Source organism: Balaenoptera borealis (assembly GCF_965194805.1).
Source record: "Balaenoptera borealis genome assembly, chromosome: 3".
Lineage (NCBI taxonomy): Eukaryota > Metazoa > Chordata > Mammalia > Artiodactyla > Balaenopteridae > Balaenoptera > Balaenoptera borealis.
In genome coordinates, this window is record NC_138866.1 from 118415760 (window position 1) to 118431675 (window position 15916).

The window sequence follows — 15916 nt, forward strand, 5'->3', positions numbered from 1 at the left end:
ATGTCACTTAGAATTGTTACATCTTTCTGGTGAAGAATGTTCTATCATTATGTGATACTCTGCTTCTTTGAGTTACACTGTTTTCCTTAAATACTATTTTGTCTGACAGTAATATCACCACACCATTTCTTTTCTTTGGCTTAGTATTTTCCATGCTTTTACATTCAGCTTTTGTGTATCCTTATGTTTTAGGTATGTCTCTTGTAGACAGCACATAAACTGAATTTTGCGTATTTAAGAAATAACTCTAAAAATCTTTGTCTTTTACCAAGAGATTTTAAGCTACTTTATATTTATTGTGATATTTGACATATTTTAATTCATTTTACCTATCTTATTTTGTACTCTACAAATGTACCACTCTGGTGTGGGATATTGATTGTGGGGGAGGCTATGTGTGTGCTGGGGGTAGGTGTAGAGGATATCTGGGAACTATCTGTACTTTCTGCTCAGTTTTACTGTGACTCCAAAACTTCTCTAAAAATTAAAGTCTATTTTTTAAAAGAAAAGGAAGGGAAAGAAAATGACAGGCCCAGATCAGGTAGCAATCAACTCAAGGTTCACTGTGAAAGTCACTGTTAGGGTCTCAGTGGAGACCCTCATCTCTTTTACCCACAAGGACTCCTGGGCTAAAACTCAAGTCCCAGATCTAATAGTAAAGGTGGCAATGCTACCAAGAGGACAAGTCTCCCATATCAAAGTCAAAGCCTTCATAGCAAGAGTGGGACCCTGAGATATGGAAGAGATGACATTGGGTGGACAAGCCTGAGAATGTTGAACCCCAGATGCCCTAACTCCTCAGGGCAGAAGAAGCTCCCTGCTCTTTGCTAGAGAAGAGTGGCCTCCCCAGGCCTGAAGACCATGGATAAACCTTACCTGAGACAGACATCTCCCAAAATGATTCTTGGCTTTCTCAAGATCTTCCTGTACCATTACTTGTTGCCTTAGGCCAATAACCAGGGTCAGCATTCAGCACAGCCCAAGAAGAGAAACACAGTCCCTCCTGTGGGAGGCAACTGCTTACGCATCGGAGGAGTGGCAGCACCTGGCTACTGAACACCTGCAAGAATCATGAGACCATGTGTGGGAGTGGATCTTGAGAGTTTGGGCTCACTCTAGTTGGCTAAAGATAAGGTTGAATATCTTTTCTACTTATTGACATGGGGACATGTCATAACTCAGAGTAAGTGTCTTGGCAAGAGCTTTGGAGCCAGCCCTAAGATACTGCTGAGGCCTTATTCAAGGCTGGACTCATTGATGGCCTATGGCCCAGGAGGAGGAGATGCTGGAATGTTTGGCGTGATATTGAGGAAGGGGTAGAATTCTCAGGAAGGTGGGGATGTTAGAATGGATGTATTATATGAAAGCACAGAGTTCACTTTGTTTCCTCAAAGCAACCAGAACCTCCCCTCATTATAAGGCAATAAAGATGGCACTGGAAAGGGGTTCGCCAGCATCTTTTAGAAGCTCAGTGGTGGTGGGGGCAATTCTCTGCAGGACAGGGTTGAAAGTAGCAGATGCTGCCATGGACCTGGGATCCCTAGAATCCTTGTGGAGATGACAGGATTCCAGACAGGCTGATGCTAAGGAGGGCATTCAATCGGCAGCAGCAAGGTGGACATAATTCCTATAATAGGCAGCAAGGCTGGAGTGGCAATCAAGCCACCTTGACCTGTGGGGATCTTGGTGACTGCTAGTTGGTCATGCTGTTCTGAGGGGCATGATAGATAGACAGTGGACTAGGGTGTTATTTGACGGGTATAACAACAACAACAAAAAAACCCTGAAAAACAAAAAACTAAGAGCTAGCAAGCAGAAGCTGCCACACTGGAATGCAGTGGTTCTGCATACAGTTTCCAGATCTAAGTCAGCTCACAGACCTGGGGCCCATGGACTGAAGAGGAGGCCAGATCTCCTTGAGAAAGGACCCAGTACTATGATCCCAAGTATATATGATAAACCATTTTCTGATCCCTTCCCAAAGAGTCCTGCAGTCAGTTCCTATGGTAACTGTGTAGGAAAAAGACTTTTCAAGGAATCTTGGACACAGGATCTGAGCTGACACTGCTACCAGGGGAGCTGAAATGCCTCTGTGGTTGCCCACGTAAAGTGGGGACTTATGTAAGGCAGGAACCACAGGATGGTAGTAGGGGTGGACCCTCTCAGATCACATCCTTGGTCTCCTCTACAAAGTGGTGATCATGACAGCACCGGCCGTAGAATTGAGAGATCTAAATGACACGCTCACAAGTCCACATAATCATCTTGGCCGGTGATAAGTGCCCATTTATTTTACAGCTTAATAATAAGAAAACTTGTCCCTAAACCAATCATGGAAAAGCAGAAAAATAAAAATTTAAAAATTTATAAAAAATAAACACCGTCTTCTCACCTGACCAGTCTTGGGCACTACCCGATACCACAAGTTCCCCATGGGAAGGTGCCGTGCCTTCTCCTCAACCTTTCCCAGTTTCTCCCACTATCTCTGCTCTCCAGTTTATGAGATTATTTTCCCATGGCATCAATGTGGAATAGAGCACACTTGACTAGGAATCAGGAGCCAGGGTCCTAACCCTGGTTCTTCCCCAGCCAGCAATGTGACCTTGGGAAAGTCCCTCACCCCATTCAAGTTCCCAGTGTAAAATAAGCAGGTGAATTGGATGCCCACCAAGGCCTTTTTTTCATCTCCAGGACCCATAGACTTATCAAGACCAAATTCCAATGTATACATCTTTGGGGCCTCAGCAGTTCAAGGAAACTAAATTTAGTTACAATGGTCTCCTCCAGAGACCTTCGAGTGACTACTTAACACAAATGACCAACTTGTTTCTGCTGGTAGGTACCCTTCCAAGTTCCCAGGTACACTCAGCACAGAGCTAAGGGGCCAATGTGACTTTTGCCTTGTGACAATCCGTGAAGAATCTGTTTCCCACTCCCACCTGCACCCTCGGGCACGCCACTCTTCTGCCATCCAGTCTCTGCTTTCTGCCATCTTTGAATTCTTCATGACCCCGAACCTGCCATTTGTATCCTCTTTGTGATGCTGTTTGCTGCCCAGGCAGAGGGGAGATGGGAGGGAAGCAGGAAGCAGGATGGAGGCCCCGCGAGTCAGGCTCTCAATCGAGCCCGTGGGCTCCCTTTAATCAGAGACAGGCCAAAGCCTGGTTAGCCCAAGTATGCATACCTTAGGCAGATGTCTGCCTGCTGCTTCTAGAAAACTTTTACAGCAGCACTTTCTCCTCTCAGACTTTTGGCAGAGCTCTCACCATTTCTTCATATTAATAATGAAAAAAGAAAAACCCTCAACGAATGTGCAGTGAAATGAATCTGCAATTAATTTTAAATAAGCTTAAAATTCCATTGAAATGCCCTCCCTTGGTATTTTTATGGGAAATGGTTTTTGCTAGATATGCACACCATAAAGATCCTGAAACATACGATAGACAAAATCCTCTTAGGCATGCTAAAGGATAATTTGGTTTTTCTCAAAGCGACATTAAAAAAATAATAAATAAGGGATAGAAATAATCCAGCTTTTAAGGAAATATTAACCGCTAACCTATAAACTATCCCAAAAAGCAATCTCTCTACTCAGGAAATTTAGCATATGGTTCTCTCCCAGCTTAACCCTTTTGCTTTTTCACATCTTTATGCGTCTCTCACTTAAGCCAGATCACGTAAAATTCCTCATCTCAAGAGGCCTAAGAAGGTCTTTTCTCGTGCATCCAAAATCAGCAACGACCCTAAGGCCAGAGGCTCCATCCTTCGCCAGGCCGGTCTGGCTGCAGGTCAGCCCCACCCCAGCCAGGAGGGGTAGCTACTCCAAGGCTCTGGGAAGCTTTCTTCTCCCCAGCCTCCGGGACATTTTCCAGATCCAGTTCCCAGACCCCGCACCCCTATCTGATCCCAGGCCAAAACTTGGCTCCAGTAATAACAAAGAGGCCCAGAAGATGAAAAGCTGAAGTCCTTTCCCCTCCAGTTGAAACCAGGTGTGATGTTGGCAGGGAGAGGTTCCAAGCTCCAGAGAGCCAGATGAAGGCGCGCTAAGGCAATAACCTGAAAACGAGCCCCACGTGGGGCAAGATGCCCAGACCTTTCACTCATTTTGCTATAAATGAGTTTCCTGGGGCAAAATAATTTCTTCCTTCAAAGAAAATCACAGTCAAAGGCCGAAGAAAAGGATGGGGAGAGGGGGGGAAAGTGAAAGGGGAGGAGAGAGAGGCAGGAGGGAGGAGCCTCTGGGTGGATGGCCCAGGGCTTCCCAGAGAGCTCAACCAGGCGCCTACGAATTCTCCGGCTTGTAAACTCCCCCCTTGATGCTTACCATGGGGAGCCGCTCTAGGAGCTTTGTCCAGCCTTTGGGCTGATTCTGTGTCCCTCAGCAGGGAGACAGGCCATTGGGGTGGTTTGCCAGCCTCCCAGAGGGCTGGACCTCCTGGTGCAGGCTCCCAAGGGAGGTGTCAAAATCCCAGAGTAAGGCCTGGGGGGCGGTGCAGACCGCAGGCTGAATTAGAAGGCTGCTCTCACCTTCTGCCTTAGTGGTCACTCAGATGCAGGGACTTAAGGCAGCCTTCAGGCCTGCCTGCCAGGAAACCTTTGAACTTCTTTTATAATCTCAGGGTCACATACATTTGGAGCTTTTGGACTTGACCACAAAATGAAAGCCAGACAGCATGTCAAGCTGCTTCCGCTGGATCATTTAGAGTGGACAGCATTACAGGTTGAGCCAGAGCTGGTAGCCATCAGCCCAGGAAGGGATGTCTTGTGCAGTGACCAGAAATGGAGACACGGAGGATGGCAAAGGATCTTTACTGCCTTTGGTAACAGCTCATTCAGGTAGGGAAATATGGTCTGGCTGGAGGCTGCCACACTTCCCAAGATCTCAGCAGTCTCCTGGATCTTGAGCCACCATGTGGAACCCAGCACACTCAATGCCAGACCAACCACCATATCCCTCTGGTCAGTTTTCCTTTTAATTGCAACTTGGAGAAGGCTGAGTCCTCACTCCATCACATCCGCCCTACCAAGATGAAGGGAGGGGTTGAGGGATTCATTTGTCAACAGGTATTTATTGAGCACCTACTGTGTACCTAGTATTGTTGCAAGCACTGGGGATATAGCTGAGAAAGAAGAGATTCTTTTCTCCAAGGAGTTGCTGCTTGGGGTACCAGAGTATGAATCCGCAGTCTTCAGAAATCATCCAACCTAACAACTCCCTTTGCCAAGGGGCCCCAAGGCCCAGAGAGTGGCAGGGCCTGCTCAGAGCTACCCAAAGCATGAACTGGGTCTCCTGCTCTCTAGAACAGTGTTCATTCTGCCACCCCACACTCTTACTCAACAATCTCACAAGTCTTTATGGATCATCTACTGTGAACCCAACCTGAGGACCCAGAAGATCCAAAGATAAGGCAGGAAGTGGGCTTCAGGATTTGAATCTCAGATCTGTCATTTAACATGTGACCCTGAGTGAGTCATTTAACTTCCCGAGCCTCCTCTATCAAGTGGGATCTGACAGCAACTAGCTTGTACTAGTGAAATTGTTATAAGACTTAGGGAGAAGGTCTATCTACCTCCCATGGCTCAAGAACAGCTATGTAAATGCTGGACGCTATTACTAGGTCATGGCAACTGGCCTGCCCTCAAGGAGTAGAGAGTCTAGATGAAAAGATAGAACATGGGCAAAGCGGTTAGAATGCTGACACCCAGATGCGTGCCATGTGTCAAATGACTGGTGCAGAGGAGGGAAAGAGAATCCCATCCTTGACTTCCTGAAGGTGATGGGGCTTGGCCTGAGCACTAATGAATGGGTAAGATTTGGATCATTCTGAGAAGGCTGACTATTTCAGCCTGGAAGGGGCCTTCGTGATCATGTCATCATTCATTTATTCTTTCACTTGTTCATTTGACAAATATTTACTGAGCAACAATTATGTGACAGGCCCTGCTCTAAACATTAGAGGGATAATGGGAAATAAGATTGGTGATGTCCCTGCCTCCATGAAGTTTATATTCTAGAACGGGAGACAGTCAACAAATTAGTAAACATATAAATTAAAAAGAGAATTTAAGGAGTAGGTTGACATAACAGAGAAAAATGGGTAGGGAGGAGCCTTCTTTAGATAGGGAGGCCAGGGGAAGTCTCTGTGATGCAGTGGGTTTTTTTGGAGGATGCAGTGACATCACTTGCTCAGGATCTACCATGGAGAGGAAAAGAAAACAGGGTATCAGGATGTCTCCTGGGTTTTTGATTGAAGCAGTAGGATGATGATACTGTGCTTTACTGAGATCCTGGGTTCTGTTTGGAGCATGCTCTGTTTGATATGCTTCTTAGATATTCAGGTCAAGAAGGACACAGGGCTGGAGACACACAAATGGGACTCATCAAAATGGGAGATTAAAAGCTATGGGTCTGGGGGGCTTCCCTGGTGGCGCAGTGGTTGAGAATCTGCCTGCCAATGCAGGGGACACGGGTTCGAGCCCTCGTCTGGGAAGATCCCACATGCTGCGGAGCAACTAGGCCCCTGAGCCACAACTACTGAGCCTGCGCGTCTGGAGCTCGTGCTCCGAAACAAGAGAGGCCGCGACAGTGAGAGGCCCACGCACCGCGATGAAGAGTGGCCCCCGCTCGCCGCAACTAGAGAAGCCCTCGCACAGAAACGAAGACCCAACACAGCCAAAAATTAATTAATTAATTAATTAATTAATTTAAAAAAAAAAAGCTATGGGGCTGGGAGAGATCACTAGGGAGAGGATAGAGAAAGAGCAGAGGACCTAGAATCAAGCTCTGAAGACCTTTGGTATATAGAGGTCCGCTGAACAGAGAGACTGAGAAATATTGGACTCTGTGGAAGGATGAAAATGAGAAGAAGGTGGTATCAGAGAAGCTGTAGCTCATTCAGTTTCATTCCCACAGAGAAGCTGTGGCTCATTCAGTTTCATTCCCACCTCCTTGCAATGAGCCTTCCTGCCCACTAAGAGGATGGGGAGCCAAAGAATATCATGCCCGTGCTCCCCTCCAGCTCGGATCTGCATGTGACCTAGCTTTCTCCAAGCAGGTACACTAACTCACAGTTTGGAAGACGGGACATAGCATGTATCTGTTGCACCTCCTGGCAAGCATGGCCATGGGGGCATTTGGTGTTTTGGAACAGTTGTGGCAGAGGGCCCTGGGAGTCCCTAAGTTTGTGAGTGTTGAGAGGCAGGCATGGAGCATTCCTTCAGCTGGCATGGACTACAGCAGGGGCAAAATGGACCAGTTGCAGCATCCCAGCCACGGCAGAGGCAGCAGCTCCTGTGATGGGCCAGTTCTTCGGTGTTCTCCTCAGAGGTGTTTCTGCTGGACCAGATGTGGAGGGTGACAGTCTCCAGCTGCCTCTCCAACCTTTCCAATGCTTTTATAAGCACTGGACTCTTCTCCCTATTAAACCTCTTTCTGCCTAAGCTAGCTAGGGTGGATTCTGTCATCTGCAGCTGATCCCCAGATGAGTCAGAAGTAAAGGGAAGAAAGTATTTAATAAAGAAGGGAGTAGTCCATTATGCCAAACACTGCAGAGAGTTTAAGGTGAGAGTAGGAAAGCTTTTGGAAAGTTATTGGCGACCTTGATGTGAACAATTTCAGTAGGAGGCAGAAGAATGAATAGGAAGTGTTGCATTGGAAAACACTCTTTTGAGAAGTCTGGCTGATAAGAGGAGCAGAGATATGATTCAATAGCTGGAGGGAAATGCAGGCTCAAGGAGGAGTTTTTAAAGACCGGAGACCTTAGAGCATTTCACCTGCTGAAGAGATACTGTAGAAAGAGACGAGATTAATCACACAGGGAAAAGAAAGGATAGTCCTTGAAGGTAAGGAAATAGGATCCAGAGTGTATGAAAAGGCTGGCCTTGGAAAAGATGAAAGAATCTTCCTCCATTATAACAACCTCTTGGCATTCAAAAGATGGAGGGCAGACCAACTTGGCCCCAGAGTTTGTGCAGGGATCTGAGAGGGATAAAATAGGAGGAAGCTAAATTGTATAGAGCCTTGAATGCCAACCCTTGAATTTAGACTTCCTCCTGCAGACACTGGGTTTTGGGGCCAGATGCTTCCAGCCGGAGAAAATATCCGAGGAAGACCCAAATCAAGTCCACTGAAAGGAAAACCATCATCAGCCTAACTAACTGGGTACATTGCCAGTTGTTGAGCTGGCATCAGAACTGGGGTAGTGTTTTGAACTAAGAGCAGTATGATGGATAGAGCACCGATTTTAGGTTCAGATGGATCTGGGTTAGAATCCTACCCCTTAATAGATGTGAGACTTTGGGGAAGCTATTCAACTTTTCTGAGCTTCCTCTCTAAAATCGGAAGAATAATCATCCCCCTTGGAATGGATACTGTAAAGATTAGATGCTATTACATACCTTGCCTAGTACATAGGAAGTGCTTAATGAATTGTAGCTGCTGAATCAGAATTCCTGGAAGAGGGGCCTGGAATCTGCATTTTTAATAAGTTCTGGGAGGTTATTCAAGTGTTGGTCCCTGGGATCTTCAAAAAAGCTTGTCTTGGGCTTTTCCTATGACCTGGAAGATAGTAGGAGCTCAATAAGTATTTTGTTGAATGATTAGATAGATAGGGGAGAAGGAAAAGAAGGAGAAGAAAGATGATGTCTTAGTCTGTTTAGGCTGCTATAACAAAATACCACTTATAAACAACAGAAATTTATTTCTCACAGTTTTGGAGGCTGCAAAGTCCAAAATCAAGGCACCAACATGGTCTGGTGAGGGCCCTTTCCTGGTTCATAGCCGCTGCCATTTTACTGCCATTTAAAAGGTGGAAGGAGCTAGGGATGTCTCTGGACCCTCTTTTATGGAGCACTAATCCCATTCATGAGGGCTCCACCCTCAAGACTTAAGCCCCTCCCAAAGGCCCCACCTCCTAATATCATCATCTTTGGAGGTTAGGATTTCAAAATATGAATGTGGTGGTGCCACAAACATTTAGACCATGATAAGTAGGTAGGTAAGTAAATAGATAGATAGACAGACAGACAGACAGATAGGGATGACAGAACAAACATAGATAGGTAAATAGAACTGGCTGCAAAAATTTACCATCTCAATTTGAAACATTAACATTTAGAACCTTCTTTATGAGACCTTGCCACTCTCCTGTAAATAACAAGGCCATAGTACATGAGTCATTTCCCTCTTTGGAGAAAAAACCCAGGGGAGGACCCCATAATCACACAAAATCCAACACCAGGCAAAGCCAAATGAGCCACAGACTAACTGCACACAGACTTGTTATCTACTAATAGGACAGTCAGGGTTTTCAGTGACATCCTTGCAAAGCTGATCTGTTTGAAACAAACATTTCATCTGGAAGCAGAACAATTCTGTTGGACCTAATTACATTGAATCCACTTCAGGATGGGATTTTACCTCTCCATCCCGAAATATGCCAGAATGCAGAACGTGATCCCCCCGACCCGAGAGATTCTCTACCATGATCCCAGACCCCACCAAAGCCAGTGCTGACTCAGGCAGGAAGAATCACTTTAAAATTGGCCCCTTTGCAGGTTTTCACCAATGCCTTATCATTCACCTAATTTATTAGTGTCTGAAAACCAAGGCTTTGGAACTGTCCTAATTTCACTTCTTCCGGCCTGGCTGGCAACTCTCCTAAAGTTTAAATAAGCCAAAATTTAAGTGTGTGTGGGTGGATTGGGGGAGGGGGGCCGGAGATGATGAGGAAAGAAAGTCCAAGAAAAAAAAATTGCCTGCCTGACATTTTCTTTCAGGAGAATCGTTTGTTATGCCATTAAAGCTCCCTCCCTCATCATTCTTGGTGAATGTCAGTTTGAATATTCAGCTTTTCATCAACCTTGATCTCTAGTTGATGCCTCTTCCTCCCTGCAGAGCAGGAATTTTGAAAGGTTAGAGGCAAAGAGCCTCAAAATCGTAGGCTATTAAAGGTTTGGAAGCCAGACTGCATTTCCTCCAACTTCATCTCTTTGGGCAATTGGTAAGTGTCCCTGGCAGCTGAGCCTCGCTCTGTAAGAGCCCCAATGGCTACAATGGACTGTTTTGGGTCTTTTTTTCTATTTTTCAGTGAACATGACATTTTGAACCTGAAGCTGCGGTATTAATAAAGTCTGCATATGGAATGGAGATCTGAATGACCTGAAATTTACAGATTCAATTTGGGGCAGTAATTGCTCCTGCAGCTATTTTCTGCTGACTGCGTCAGAATGCCAAAGCATCTTAAGAAGGGTGGGGGACATCTTTAAGACAAGCTCAGACAAACTAGCTGGAGCCCTGTTGAGGCCTGGTATAAAGCTTCAAAATATTTTTCAGTTTTTGTTTGAGCGTGGCAGCCCAGTGTGTTAGAAATTCCACCTGGGGTTGGAATCCTAGCATGCTCATGAACTGGCTGTGTGACCTTGGGCCAGCTGCTTTAATCCCTCTGGACCTCAGTGTTCTTATCTGTAAGCTGGGTGGGAACGATGCCTGCTTCATGAGGGGAAGCGTGAGAAATACAAGCCAGACCTCATAGGATGCCTAGCCCAGGGCCCTGACACGTGGTTTCAGCTCAGTCCAAGTTCATTTCTCCCTCTCACCCTGGCCTAGGTCTCAGGGGGACGGGGTGGGGGGGTGGGCACTGGAACAGGTTCTCCTCAGACATGCTCACCGCTCAGAGAGTTCTCTTCCCAAGGTTTTGTCCCGGCATAAATTCAACAAGCAAAGACTCCTTTGATGCTAGACAGAGGATACTCTGCGTCCTCACACTTGGTTACAGCAAGTTCAATATCAGCCCCTTACTTTACATCAAGAGAGACAAAGGCATTGGAATTTAAATTCCTTTGAGTGCTACAAGATAACAATCAACACCTGCAAGAAGAACTGATACATTAATCTTTTACAACTTAAGGGATTTTTTTTTTTCTACACAGTAAATGAACACTGATCTATTTTTCTTCCCTGAAAAGACCTTCACATACACTGCTAAGACCTTGCTAGCATCCATCTAAACAGTGGGTATTTATTTTTAGGACACCATTATACATTTTGCTTAAGAAAAAGAAGCTCTAGAATTTCTGAAAATCTTTTTTAGGCCATGCATAAAAGTTCATGTGTGCTGCACCATGGGTTTCCCACTACCATCATACAAAAATATCCCCCCATTAGACTGTCCTCTGCCTAAAATTCCACCATTATGGATCCAGTCCTTTTGGGTTAAGCATTATCTTTCCGTTTGGCTCCTGGGGAGCTAGGGAACCTAACAGCTGCTAATGACAGTATAGCAGGAGTAAAGCTCTACTCATAAACTTAAACATGCAAAAATATGATCATATTTATTTTCCTCAACTCAAACTAATTCCAGACCCCTGAGCCCTGAATCCTCCCACAGGTTCCCCCCACCACCTGCCCATTCTTCTGTCTCTGGCCCCTCTCTCCAGGTCTTTCAGAAGTTCTGGCTTCTCATTCTAATAAGGTTTGGGTAGGAAGTGGACCCCAACTAGTAGGTGTCTACCTCATTTGCCTGATCCAATCCCCTGGGGATAGGCCCTAGGTGGCTTCACATCCTCCCTAAGATAAGCAACACTATGGTGACCATCTCAGTCCCAGTGAGGTTCTCTGGCATTTGAGAGCAGTTGGCTAGGTGCTAGGGTACACGTATGCCCAGTTTCGTTCTGCACTGCCAGATTGCCCTTTAAGACCTCTAGACTATAGAGATCATGGTTTCTGGTTCCCCGTGGCCTCCCCAACATTTGGCATAACCTGGCTTTCTTATTTTTGTCAACTTGATGCGTGTAATGTGTTTCTCATTTTGGCTTTATTTTTTCCTTTCTGTGATTACCAATGACATTGAACATTTCTTCAGGTACTTGTTACAGCCAGGTTCCCCTTCTGTGAAATGCCTGCTGTGTCCTTTGCTCATTTTTCTATATTGTTCTTCATCTTTTTACTGTTGATTTCCACGAGTTCTGAATGTTACCTTATTGCTATCTTTTCTAACTTTTTATTCTGAAATATTTCAAACTAACAAAATTATCATAAGAGATTTCCAATTGTTGATATTGTTCCACATTTGCTTTATCTCTCTCTTTCTATGATATAAGTATAGATATAGATATATAAATATATTTTGCTGAAACATTTGAAAATAAGTTGCTGACACATTCATACACTTCACTAAGTATTTCAGTGTGAATCTCCTACGAACAAGGACATTCTCCTATATAAACCATAATAAAATTCCCCCACTCAATAAATTTAACATTTATACAACACTAATGTCTGATTTAGGGTTCATATTCAACATTCCCCATTTGTCCCAATAATTTCTGACATCATAAAAAACACCTCCCAATCTGTCATCTATTTATTAGCATCATCTATGAAGATCATTTAACAAAATCTTTAATATTGATATCATCAAATGCGTTAATTGTTCTCCCTAAGAAGAGAGGTTTTGAGGGTCCCATTTAAGAAGTTTTTGGCTATCAAGTTGCAAAGATGTGTTTCAACAATTTCTCCTGTTAACTTTATAGTTTCACCCTTCAAATGTAGCTCTTAAATCTAAGTGGGGTTTACCTTTGTATAGGACAAGAAGTAGGCATTCAACATTTTTTTTCATAGAGTGAGTAAGTTTTTCCAGTGCCATCTAAAAAAAACAGTCTTTTCTTCCCCCAGGTGTTTGTGGCACTCTGTCGCACACCAGGCTCCCACATCCAGGGGTCTGCTTCCAGGGTCCCTCTTCTTTCCATACATATCTATTTGCCCATTCCCGCACAGGAACTACCCATGGCTTTGCCATACGTGATCATATCTTTCTGTCTGATAAATTGTGTTCTCTCTTTTTGCTCTTATTTTTCAAACTTGACAGCTATTTGGGGACTTTTATTCTTCTACATCAATCTTAGATTATATTCTGTAAGTTCCACAAACATTCTGCCCATAGCCAGCCACTGTAATAACCTTGATACACAGCTGCCCTGACACTGAGTGGCAAAGTTACAAATGAAGGTACTATCTCTGAAAAGTCATTTCATATCATACCACAAAATGCCAACATTTATCTTGAAAACAGACAAATAAAAGCAAATGTTTGTGAAGTGGTTGTGAATCCCAATTCACAAGTGCGAATGTACAAGGAAGGACACTTTTTCTAACATTCTCAAAACTGGCCTGAATTTCTTTTTGGAGCTCTGCTGGGGTAGTAGAAACTTAATTTCAGTTAATTAATTTCATCCCACTTTCCCTGGGGTGGTATTTGAGTTCCAAAGGACTTACAGAGAACCAAGGCTTCAAAGAGCGGGGAGATTTATTACATCATCAATATCACTAAGTCAGGTAAGCATCATTAAACGTCTATTTTCCCTCTACTCCTCAGTCAATGGTCTCCAAAAGTCCCTCTCTCCTCCTCTCTCGGGCTCCTGGCGATCATCCTGTGGTTGCATGAAGGGGATTGAGAAGTGCTGCGAGACCCCATCTGCCTAGGTGCTCCACACAACCATCAGTCCTCTGGGACCTTGCCACCCCTCAAAACTCTACCAGGAAAACTGGGCACAGGTGCCCTGTACTCTCAGATCCCACAAATCTATCTGTTAGGGTCTCAGCAAGATTCATTCTCCTCTCCCTGGGACTGCCAACAGTTGCTTTTGTATTAGGATTCTCCAGAGAAATAGAACCAACAGGATGTGTGTGTGTATAGAAAGAAAAATTGATTATAAGGAATTGGCTCACATAATTTTGGAGGCTGGCAAGTCCAAAATCTGCAGGGTGGGCTGGCAGGCTGGAGAACCAGGAGAGCAGATGTTCTAGTTCAGGTCTGAAGGCTGTCTGCTTTAGAACTGGGAAGAGATTGGCAGATGAAGCCCAAAGGCAGTGTGCTGGAGAATTCTCTCTTGCTTGGGGAAGACTTGTCTTTTTATTCTGTGCAGGCCTTCACCCGACTGGATAAGCCTACCCGCATTTTGGAGGGCAATCTGTTTTACTCCAAGTCCACCGATTTAAATGTTAATCTCATCCAAAACACCCCTACAGAAACACTCAGAATAATGTTTGACCACAGATCTGGGTACTGTGGCCCAGCCAAGTTGACACATAAAATTAGACACCACACTCTCCTTGATTAATGCTATATCAATCAGTTTCCAGTCAGGTAATTCAACATAAAGTATTTATAATAGTAACGAGGTATAATTCACGTATCATAAAATTCTCCCTTTTAAAGTGTACAATTCAGTGGTTTTTAGTATATTCACAAGGTTGTGCAACCATCACCACTAACTAATTCCAGAAAATTTTCATCACCCCAAAGAGAAAACCCATACCTATTAGCAGCCAGTGAGAGGATTTAATATAGGGAATTGGCTGGATGTCTATCAGAGGACTGAAAAGGCAGAAAAAGAACACTGATGTCATGCAAACATGTAACTGCAGGAAACAGCTACCACTCCTAGGACCGGGAGAACAAAGGGAAGAGATCAGAACCCAGCACCCTGGAAGAGGGGTCTCACAGAGCTGGGACTCAAATCTCTGAGGAGGGGGCATGAGCTAATGATGCCACTGAACCACGAGAGCCCAGAGGGAAGGTCTAAGTTACCTCTGATGGGGTGTGATGGGTCGATTGTGGGATCATAGAGAAACACTGGAAACTGGACCCAACTCTGCTGCCAGGGTAATGCTGACAGCAACAGCAAATACACAGGAGTATGACCCTTCTCCATCCTCCTGTCTTCCGGTCTCCCTTTAGCGTTCCTTATTAGCAGGACCTGGCAGGGGGCTGCTGGCAACAAGGAAACTGAGTTGCAAAGTTACAGCTTCACCGTCATAAAGCAGAGTATAGAAGAGCTTTTAGGAGCGGAGAGATGACAGCTTATAACACCACATCTCTCAACTCTGCATGACCCCAGCCTAGGGAGGGGAAAGAAGACTTATCTGGAGTTTGGAGGACAGGGATGGCGGAAGTCCTGCTCTTGCCCATGATATTTTCTTCCTGTTGCAATTACTTTGGCACTATGTCCTCTCCCTGGTCCTAGGGCCTGTTAGCATGATTCCCAGAGACACCTGCGCATGGAGACTGGGCTGTTGTGATGTGGGGAGGTGAAGGATGGCAAAAGAGACTGCATTTGTGCCCAAGTGGACTGGATTATATACCGTGTGTCCTTTGAGCCACATAGCACACAGTGCCGCCTGAGACTGATGAGAGCTTCTGGCTCAGGTGATGTGGTCCTGGCACATAATCGCACTCACCCATATGCAGAACTGCACCAGTTTTAAACCTGGCATTACCTTCCTCGATGAAGTAGAGAAAGACAACAGCACCAGTCTTAGTAGACAGAACTGCACTTCTCTTCTCTTCAGTACACAAAGGTGGCACAAATGGGGGCAGTCAAGCTTCAAAAAGGTCCGCTGTGACCCTCGCTCAGACATTATCGTACACAAGTGTGAGCTTATTGCGTGGCCACCTCTGCCTGTCCCAAATAATGTTGCTCGTCTCTCCCCTCTGTGTCCTGACTTCATGGCCTCCATCTGTTTACTTTAGATAAATAAACACTGTTTGATTTACCCACGTAATGCCTGTGTCTGGGTTTTCCTTTAATCCAAGTCCACTATTGACATTTGTCTATACAGTATAGTGCTTGTGCAATTTTCCATTACCTGAAGAGCTTAAGTTTTGAAATGCAAAATGTCAGAGGGAAAAGTCTATTTTTTTCTTTGCATTTTCGCTATCATCTCCTCTCCAGAAAGAATCAGCACAGAATGGCCTAGTTGCTTCAAAGTAGGTGGTAGAGTGGGAAAGAGACGAGTCCCAGTTGCTTTTTTTTTTTTTTTTTTTTAAATTTGACTTTGTAATATTACATACGTTCGGTTCACAAAACAAAAATGTACAGCTACAGAGTGAGCGTCCACGTAGCCATAACCCAGGGC

General features: G+C 44.8%; 1 long non-coding RNA gene across 1 annotated transcript in view; it reads right to left on the minus strand.

Moving 5' to 3' along the window:
* The window catches only part of LOC309624898, a 45288-nt gene extending 30938 nt beyond the window's left edge, over positions 1–14350 (minus strand). The window contains exon 1 of the long non-coding RNA XR_014242191.1: positions 877–14350. This is a non-coding gene — a long non-coding RNA (uncharacterized lncRNA). The remainder of the gene's footprint in view (positions 1–876) is intronic.
* Between the last annotated feature and the right edge of the window lie 1566 nt (positions 14351–15916).